This window comes from Gastrolobium bilobum, unplaced genomic scaffold, assembly GCF_033153095.1.
Source record: "Gastrolobium bilobum isolate Gb01-03AN ecotype WA unplaced genomic scaffold, APGP_CSIRO_Gbil_v1 utg31536, whole genome shotgun sequence".
Classification (NCBI taxonomy): domain Eukaryota; kingdom Viridiplantae; phylum Streptophyta; class Magnoliopsida; order Fabales; family Fabaceae; genus Gastrolobium; species Gastrolobium bilobum.
Window position 1 is genome coordinate 25,601 of NW_026899677.1, and position 10,689 is coordinate 36,289.

Consider the following 10,689-nt stretch of genomic DNA (forward strand, 5'->3'; position numbering starts at 1 on the left):
ATGTTAGTGTTCTATGAAGATTAAATTTTTTGCAGAATAAAGAATTCAATGTTATTTTCCCTCTGAATGTATTAAATTTTGTGCTTGTGTTTCTGCTTTGTGTATGCAGAAAATTTAGGATTGATCTCATACAGATTAAAGTAGGACCACTTGGAAATAGGCATGGTAAGATCACATTGCATGTAATTTCCATGCCACTCATCCATACTTGATCTATGTCATTGAATATATTGGTGCGATGACCACGGAAGGTTTAGTTACGCTTGAAAGTGACAAAAGCCGCCATGATCTCATATTGATATAGGAGGTGGACCAGATTGTATCTAAGGAGGAATCTAAAGAAAAATAGCATACAGTTGCGCATTAAAGAAATATGATATAATTATCTCAAGTTAATATGTGGCCCAAGTGGGAGATTGTTAGAAAATTATATTTTCTAATAATTATTGTGGGTCACATATTATATTAATAATTATATTGTGCTATTTATATATATTGGGTAAATTAAAGTGATCAGGTAAATATTCCCAAATAGATTCATAAGTGAGTATGAGCTGAATGAGTGGATACCGGTGTTGGGCCAACTAGGTATAATGGGAGCTTATTGGCCCAACAATAAAGATAAAAACACTATATAAGGGTTATGGTCCCCAATACGTCAAATGAACAACCCTAGTTTCTCTTTCCCATCAAGAGAGAGATGGCACACTAAGGAATTCGGTTTTAGGGTAATTTGACTGAGGAAGACTATAAACCCCAAGAGACAAGATCAAAGTTATTCCGCTGCAATGGAGACAGGTATGCCTCCACTTTTATTTTGTTCTTATTTTTCTTTATGATTTGGTATGATGGATCTTGGCTTGTAGGTGATAGTTATCACCATAAGGTTTAGAGGAATTAAAAATTCCAACAGCATACGTGTTAGAGCAAGATGGTTGTAATTGAATGATATTAAAAAAAACATATTGTTGGATGCTAATAGAATTTTGAATTCATAGCTAATCTGATGGGGTGATACTGATCAGAAACTCGTCTTGGGAGTAGCTTTCGCAGAATGAAAAGCACCAACGCGGATGGAATAATCTCTACTAACTACAATGCAGAATAATCAAGAAAGAGAGAACCATTAAAGACTAGAAGGCAATTAATTTTCAAGCAATAGCAATATGAAAAATGTTGATCTTTCTATTTGCTTCCCACATGAGATTCAAGATGGCATTACCTCCTGTTTTCTGAAACTATATATAGCTGGAAATTGCTTTCTATTTAGCAAATCAATTCATATTTTCTTAGACCAAATAAAGTAGTCATCATCTTAGGAGAGCATTTTATTGTGCTGTCACATGATATAACGAAACATTATCCGCTTTTCCACCCGAGGCTCACTAAGAAAAGTAAGATGTTGAAAACTTACCAAATAATACACTAGGTTAAGAATGGGATGGTCCAAGATATCAAGATCTGCCTTCTCATTAAATGCAGAAATTGCAAGCTATGTTGAAGTTGACAAACGAAGATATTGTCAGAGAATAATGATTTCAAATATATACAATAGTTTTAATTTTTAAACTAGAAGGAACTTACCAAAGCACATCTTATCTGGAAACAAGGGTGACACATACTTGTAACTGAGCCAACCTGCTAAGACACCTATAACTTTTAGTATTTTTATCAACAAAGTCCTTAGACATTTTTTTTGGGTGATACTTGGAGCATGGTCTGAATTTGACCCTATAAGGATATATTTCTTTTCTGAGGTTGTAAGATAGAAAACAACTCATACTTATATACAAACCTCATAAAGCTTCTTTTGACGACCTCTGGATTCAATGGGAAAGCGCCTCAATAGGAAAAATAACCTACATTTTTATAAGCAGGTTAGTGTTCAATGACATAAAAGAATGTTTCCATCCTAAAGATGATATGACTGCAAACGAACATTAAAACAAAGTTCAGAATACTAAAGAGCTATATGTGGTAAGTCACTACAAAAAAATATGTGATTTGTGGAGGTTAATAAACCCCCCCAATAATTATGTAAATTGTGGCGTTTTCATGGAACTCCACGGTCTCCTGATATCTTATCACATGTCTTTCCTCTCCCGCTCTCAGACGTTTTCGCCTTGGTCCACATTCCTTTTTACAAAACTCTTGTCTCTCTCTTTAAAACTTCTTTGCTCACATCCATTCAATCCTTTCTTTTCTCTCTAAATATTTCTTCTCCATTTTCTCTCTGTTTCACTATGTCCACCTTCACTCTTTGGTATATCCATTTCTCTGCAACTCAATTTTTGAAATCAGTCTCGTTGTCAACGGTTAGGGTTCCTCGAATTTCAAGTCAAAATGTGCGTGATCGAAAATCAGCTCTCGTAAGGTTTTCTTGTCCTCAAACTCCAAGCACCGAAGCTTTGGTGTTGTCTATGTTTCAAGCAAGAAGAAGAAGATTAGGTGTTGTCCTCGAATTTTCAGATAGTGATCCTTAACAAATCTCAAAGGCAAGTTCTTCTCTATTCTCCTTCCGTCATCATCTTTGGAACTCTTATCATCTCTATTTCTCTTTCATTTCTATTCATTTTCTCTTTTTTTTTTTTTCTCCATCCCGATTTCCCTGATCTGAATTGTAATTTACGATTTGGTTTTGGCCTTACTCGATCTTTGTTGCGTCTCTTCAGATATTGATTTCAACCTTCATTTTATCTCTTTTTTTCCAATTTGATATAATTTTTTGACATTGAAATTAGGGTAAAAGGTGCTGATGTTTTGTTACGGATTGATTCAAAATAGTTAAAAATGGATCTATCATTTACGAAGCTATTCAGCCGGTTGTAAATATATGTCATTTGTTGTAGGGTTTAATGTGGAAACAGTGGAATATAACAACATCAGCTTCACTGCTTGGGATGTTGGTGGCCAGGATAAGGTATTTCTTTTCTACTCTTTTTTTGTTTTTTCATGCTATGTATTTTTATCTCTGAATTGAATTTTTTTGTTGAAACGTGTTATCCAAATGTTTTTCAATTATGCAGAAAATAGGGAGTTATATGATTATGATCGATGTGGATGAAACTATGTAATGATGTTTTCTTTTCTACTCTAATTCATCCTAACACTCCATTTTTTGTTCAATTTTTATCAGCTTATACTATTTAAAGTTTTAAGTCCTTGATGGACTTTGCTGCTTTTCAATTATGTACCTCCAATGTTATCTATTATAGGATGGGTTTGAATTATCAAAGGGAGCTATATGATCGATGTGGAGGAAATTGGAAGTGAGTTTTCAGGTTTTTGCAGGCTGTGGAACAATCCTCTGAGATGGTGGGAGACATTATCAAGCAATGTACTATTTCATTATATCAATCAATTACTTTGTGTGTGTGGTTTCGGTTCATCACTGAGATCATTCCAGGGTAAGTAGTTATAATCTGCATCTAATTCTTCTTATCATATTTCCTTGTTGTTTATTAATTTTCTCTGGTTAAATTCTAATGTAATTTCTCTTCTAATGCAATTTTTCTTCTTTGATGATATTCACACCTTTGTGTCTCTCTCTCTCTCTCTCTCTCTCTGGGTGAAGTCAAGCATGTGAATCCAATCACTCTTTGTTTCTATCACTTTCTTCTGCAATAATCAAAATAAAATAGCAATGGAGAAACTTGTCAAAGGCATTTCTCTTTTTTTTTTTTATTTTTATTTTTTTTTCCGTATAATACTAACGTGGATTATTAGATTGTATAAGTGAACTACTTTGTTCCCCTGTTTCTCGGTTTCCTTTTAAGTTACCAGCAAGATCATAACCAAAATTTTTATTTGAAGACAAAGATGACTCACCATTACAACCAAAGGGGATACGTACATTGTTATTGAAACCCCCAAGCCTATGCTACCCACGAGTAGCTTTCGTGCTAATGATCTAGGAAGGCAAAAGCTGATGCAACAGCAATAGCACCGAACACTATAAGGTTCATCAATTTTAATCTATATCTTCTTTCTTCCTTTTATTTTTTCTCTCTATTTTTTCTGTCCCATGTTATGTTCTGAAATGTGTGAGTATGTATATGGTTTTAGGCATCGATGGATTGGTCGATATGAGGCTCATTTGTGGGATAAGAATTTTTGGAATGAATCACAGAGCAAGAAAGGAAGACAAGGTTCTTAATAATTAATTTACACTTCTCATATTTTCTTTTTCTGGATTTTTTTCAGTTAATTATTTTATTTATTGGCATGTTCATTATTATGTTGTCTTGGTTCGTGATGGCAATGGAAAACAACTGGATGCAGTATATCTTGGTATGATTTGAATTTTTGTTTAGATATATAGCGTCATTCACAAACACCTTCATCTAAATATGATTTTTTTTCTCCTTAAATTTTTGTCCTGTAATTTGGTGTTGAGAATTGAAAGTGGGTTTAGTTGAGGGACGATTTAATGACTGCAAACTTGGGTTTGTTAGGGGCATATGACGATGAAGAAGCTGCAGCACGTGCCTATGACTTGGTAGCACTGAAGTATTGGGGCCAAGATACCATTCTCAATTTTCCAGTTAATTCCGTCATTGTCCAATTCAAATGATGATTTGGTTTAAAAAAAAATGTTTATTCAGAAACCAGATTTGATCAGTTGATTTTATATATACATATATGTTTTTTGGTTGTAGTTCTCAAATTATCAAGAGGAGCTCAAGGAGATTGGAGGGCCAGTCAAAAGAAGAACATATTGGATCCTTAAGAAGGTTTTTTAGTTATTAAATCCTTATCCGGGAGACTTGCACCCACATAATTAATTCTTATCTCACCTGCTCCTAAGTTCTTAAACTTGATGTTTGATTGGTGTTTTGACCTGCAGCTAGTAAAAAGCACTTCTATTCATCTTTATTTTATATTTCATGTGTATATCTATATCTATATCTATATTTTTTTACCGTTATTTTGATTTGTAATTATAGTAATTGATTTTTACTCTTTTACCGTTATTTTGATTTGTAATTATAGTAATTGATTTTTACTCTTTCATTGTGTAGTTTTAAAATATTTACCGTTATTTTTACTCTTTCTGAATATTCACTTGTGTGAGTTTACATCAATCAAAATAGATGTTCGCTGAAAACAATATTGTGACGCAGTTTTAAAGCTTAAGATTTAAACGTTCAACTACAACATCCGTAGGGCTTGGTAACCTTTTGAATGGGAACCTATAAGATTTAAAGTACAATCTTTTTCAAATAACAAATAAATTTATACTTGAAATGAATGTCTTTTATTATTCAAATAAAAACATTTCTCGTAAGCTCATTTTTTATTTTTTTTAAATATAATAAACAAATTGTGGAGGTCTATGCCCTCCAAGAAGTGATAAATGTTGTGGGGTCTATGAGTAACATAACATTTGTGGGGGTCTAGAACCTCTAGTAAGTGCAATATTTGTGGAGGTCTAGAACCTCCCGAAATGTGTTGTGGCGCATGCAAAACTGGGGGTTATTGAGGATGCCACAAATGTATTTTGTAGAGGTCAAAGACTCCCACAATATGAAAATATGACCCCCACAAAATGTTTGAATTTTTGTAGTGAGCTTTTGAGTAGTAAATACTTCATTGTACACATTCACTCTAGCTTTTAATTTTAAGATCATTTTTAGATGTTTTAATCTTCTAAACAGTACAAAGTCGACATGAAATACACAAGACCAAGATGAAATGTGATTTTTTTTGAGAGAAATAACCTGCAAGGAAGAGTTTAGCTGCTTCCATGCCAGTGGTTGTTCTGCTTACATTCATGTAAATCCAGAGGGAGACCTAATATTATCAAGGTGAGAAGATTAAAAAAAAAATCATCAAATTAAGAAAACTTGTTATTTTAAGGACTAGAATGGTGGACAAGAAGATCAAACCTGTATGAAGTAAATAAATCCATTGGCAATAAAATATGCAGGCCTAAGTTTCTATATGGGCTTCTTGCCTGAAATTCATTTGAGGCAAGTTTGCTACCATAAGAAGTTAATAACCAGATCGATACCCTTTACTTTTGGTTATGGGCAACAAGATGATATATACACGAGTATAAGTTTAGACTTAATTTGTTTCCACATATAAAAGATAGATACGATTCAATTGAAACTCGCTTTCGACTTACTCCATCTACTATATATATTAGTACGTAAATCACAACATCGACAATTGCATATTTTACACAAACTAAGACGTGAAACTTTCAAAACTCTTCATTATATTAATTGTTAAAGGCCTCCATCAAATTATATAAAACAAACTCCACAAAAGCTCAGAGTTAACCAAGTTGTAACCTAAATGAGAATCAATAACACTTATATATAATTGTGTGTTTACATAATAACTGTACATGGATTATGGATATGCATGTTATGCACATCCTTTTCAATGTCTGATCTGCATATGTGATACGAAATAAAACACCCATCATAACTAACCACCTAATAACTTTTTATGATCATCCATTAAGTAAAAATTAGAAAGATAGTCGCCATCCCGAAAGGACAAAAATACCCCCAATACATAATCCCACTCTCACTCCACTGGCAGCTCTCAATCTCAGAAAGCCAATCCAAGGTCTAATTAGACATTCAATTTATATGGAGTAGGAAATTAAAATAATAATAACGACCTTACCGAAAAATGGAGACACCGGAGGTGTAGAATCGGCAGGCGAAACCGGAGCCGAGTCACTCTGACTCTAGTACCCAGGCAATAAAATCATGATATATCTCAGCCCAGAACAAGACAAGTAATGCATATGTAGAGAAAAACAGAAGACTAGGAACCTCCACTAGCACTTGCTCCTGTGCCTATAACATATTGTTAACACATTAATTCAAGTAGAAGATGTAATTTCTAATTAGGAAAAAGATAGGTTGACTCACTCTATGTACTTCTGAAAGTATGAGATCCAAAAACCTCAAATTCTTACATCAACATAACAGCCTAATAGCCATCAACCAAACAACACATATGTCATATGCAATTGAGTCAACATAATCAATAAGGATCTAACTAACAGAGAAGTTGTGTTTTTCTAGTAAATTATGAAGAAATGAAACGCACCTCAACATCTTCAATCATTGGTAAAATTTTCAGTTTGGTTGAGAACACACCAAACTTAAAAAGAAATTCATTGGCCTGCATTTCAAACACATAAAGGACTGTTAATGAAAAACCTATAATGGCAATAGAAAACTAAATTTTAACGATCAATTATGAACCTTAGATGACTGAACCTACATAGTTATCTATCTATATAATTGTGTTATTGGTTCTGTCATGCATGCCTAAAAAAATAGTGCAGGTATATGCTTATATTTCATCTATAAATTAACACAATCCTAAAATAATGAAGTTATATTGTATAAATTAATTTAATAATAAAATTAAAAAAAAGCCAAAATACATAAATAACTATAGTTGAAGTAAATTTTATTAAGATCGGTTAAAGAGGAAATTTTATAAGAAACAAAATATATAGCCTAATTATTACATAGCTTAAAAATAAATGTAAGAAGAAAAGATGTTGCGTTCTTTTCGACATAGAAACAGGCTTTTATTACTCTTGGAAACAGAACTTGCAATATTAAAAAGAAAAACTATGAACCAGAATCTACAATATTTTTCACAGTCTTCCCCATTTTTTAACTTTTTGTTCTTATGCCTATAATGAACATCTACACAATCTCCAGAATAAACATCTACAGGGTCAATAGTTGCACGCCAAGTCTCAGAGATGTAGCTATTATGTGTTTCTTTAGGAAATCAAAGTTCACACTCTAACCCATATAGTACTAGAGAGAATAAAGGCAAAACATCAGTTAGAGAAAGCAGCACTCCCAACATCTCAAACTATTTAAATTAATAAATTATTTAAAATTAACATTTTTAAAATAATTTATGTAAATAAGTAAAAAAATATATATACAGGTAAGTGGGTCACCACTCACCATGCCTTTTAAGTCATCTTACTTCGTTAAAGAAGATTTTGCTTAAAGTTTCTCCACAACAGCTCACTTCCTTAAAAGAATGTCTTGGAAGTCAACCACATCTATCATATCAGCAAATTCCTTGAAAGCACCATTTTACTACTTTATTGGTTAATTAACATATCACGGTTCACTAGTATAAGTGAATAAAAAGTTAAGCAGTCTCACTACATTTCTCAAGTAAAGAACAAATAAAATCATACATGAAATGTAAGGTATCTTGTTACAGTCTTAATATAAATTAGTGCAAGATGACATGCTTCCTCACAATAATCTTGTAAAAATAATTGGGAAATCAATCTTTATAATTAACTCTTGAAAAATTGACCAAGCAAACAAAAAAAGCATGCAGTGAATGTGTCCTTTTACTTTTATGAGGAGTTTCTTCAAACACCTTATATGCATGGCTAATTAATGCATATTTAACTTAAAGAACGTTAAGCTTGGTCACAATGAGACTATTATGGACAAGGCCCACTTTCAAACACTGTGAATGCAACTGTGTATATGAGATCTTACTGCAACAAGATTCCAATAACTTTAACGAACAATTTTAGACTTAAAACCACATTATTCAAACTCTTTAACTCCCAACGAACAATCATTATACAAACTTCAATAAAAAAATAATAAAAATGATCCAATCCTAAAATGTTCCAGATGGCCCAACGCCGTATGACCCAATGGCCTAAGCCCAAACCCTTTTCCTTTACCTGCATCAGCCCTACCAATCCTCTAGCCTCTCTGCCTCTAAGGCGACTGCACTTCCTAGGTGAGATACCAAAATATCTCACCTTGGGAATCTAACTCCCTGGGAGATCGCCCCAGACACTATAAGTGGTAACTATCCCATCGTCATACGCTGACATCGTCAGGCACAGGGGCTGCATCACTACTATCATAGCAGTGTCAGCTACCCCTAACTGATCCCAAGGAGGGTTGACCCCCTCTCACCAACCCACGCAGGATCAGCATCTCCTTCCCTTATAAATACCCCTCTCCACACACAAGGAGGGGCATCTTAGGTATCATTATTTTTCCCATTATTCTTGAGTCACATACACACACACACACCCTACCCACCATTATCATCTGATAGTATTCATACTTGGAACAGTACCTCCTAGTTTGGTCTTCACCTGTGCTAGAGGTATAACCCTATAGTGACTCCATCCCTAAAGGAAACATAGTGGGCTTATAGATCCCAACGATACATAAAATAAAAGCAAAAATTAAAGAAACTAGCACTAAAAAAACCTAAAATAAAAAATTATTTTCATTATTATCTCGTATTCTGATTTGAAGAAGCAAACATGAGCATAAATCAAAATGGAGAAGATCAATTAATTAAAAGAAGTAAATGAAACTCTACTAACCTAGATTGTTAGAGATTTGATGAGATCTGAAAGCTAATGGGGAAAAGGATTACAGGAGGGGATTGTTTTCAATTCCATACGACAAAGATGAGGATTCTACTTGGGTTTGTTAGAGCATGGCATTTAGGAGATGGAAAAGAAATTTCTAGAAGGAGGGTTTGGGCTCCATTACTTAAGCCTATGCAGGAGGTAGCTTCTTTACTAAATTTGCCACATGTGATAAAAATATGGGTAAGCCGATGTCCCTAATCGCTGGTTTTTTTTGTAGTGCAAGTGCAATGTATAAAAATGGGGGGAGGTGTAGAAAGGCTGCAATAATTCTCCAAGTTGACAGAGTAACAACTCATGTAAGTAAAAAATATAGTATATCTGGTGGAGAAGAGGGAGGGGATATTTATAGGCTCTATGGTGAATAAGGGGAGAGAGCTTAGTCAACTATTATGGGGAAGAGCCATTTAGCCTAGCCTTGCAAGCGCAAAGACACTTTGCAGCTGCTGCCATACTGATAGAAACTGCTGTGCAGGGAAAGTGTAACAACTCGTTGTACCCCGGTATATTATTATTACATATGATATTAAGCGCAGTTACTGTAACAGCCCATTTTACACCGGTATTGTTATAATTGATTATGATATTAAGCGCAGTTACAATCACATCAATTCATTTATAAAAATGCGAGTAAACATTTTCCTTTTTATTACGCGAGCAATTAAAATAATAAAAAGTGTAATAAATAAAAGTTGTGACCGTAACAAAAACTCTATGCGAAATAATTATTTAAACAGCCTAAATATCATATAACATTTCTCTCAAGTCACGAAGGGGTTCCCATAAACCCACTTAGCCTAAATCTCACTTTTACGTTTTCTACCTATCCGAACATGGTTCGGTCTTTTAATTACTGCAGAAAATCCGCAAGCCGTACGCTACTCATTTTTTAGTATTTTATTCTACACTTAATTATCTTTCTAATAAGCTATCACACGAGTCATGAAGTTCTCGTTTGCTCTGGTTATCACCGTTTGAAGTTGGACAAGCAAATCTGCCAGCCAACCTCAAACAGGGCTCTAAACAGCCTACACTCTCTAACGATTATGGAAAATTCACTCATCCAATTGCTCTCAAATTTTTATACAATAAATTATACACCTCAAGCTTCAATTTGAGATATCACACACCTAATTTAACTAAGAAACGAAGCGGGAATAAATTTTCCAAAAACTGCCAGAAACAGCCCCATGTGCAGGGGCGTTCTGAACAGTCCGTGTTCTGTCTCCTACAGGGCTACGTGGTTCTCCTTTGGTTCTCAAATT

At 33.9% G+C, this 10,689-nt stretch overlaps 1 long non-coding RNA gene and 1 pseudogene across 3 annotated transcripts; one reads left to right on the plus strand and one right to left on the minus strand.

Moving 5' to 3' along the window:
* Nucleotides 1-975: 975 nt before the first annotated feature.
* LOC133292530 (tobamovirus multiplication protein 1-like) lies at nucleotides 976-7,652 on the minus strand (annotated as a pseudogene).
* Nucleotides 2,131-4,964, plus strand: LOC133292525 (uncharacterized). Of its 3 annotated transcripts, XR_009748928.1 has the most exons (7): nucleotides 2,131-2,263; nucleotides 2,850-2,920; nucleotides 3,216-3,407; nucleotides 3,814-3,959; nucleotides 4,066-4,290; nucleotides 4,455-4,543; nucleotides 4,659-4,964. It is a non-coding gene; the product is annotated as an uncharacterized LOC133292525 (long non-coding RNA). The 3 variants fall into 3 exon arrangements; XR_009748927.1 differs by lacking the exon at nucleotides 2,131-2,263 and having other exon boundaries at nucleotides 2,506-2,920; XR_009748929.1 differs by lacking the exon at nucleotides 2,131-2,263 and having other exon boundaries at nucleotides 2,506-2,920; nucleotides 3,292-3,407.
* Nucleotides 7,653-10,689: the final 3,037 nt, after the last annotated feature.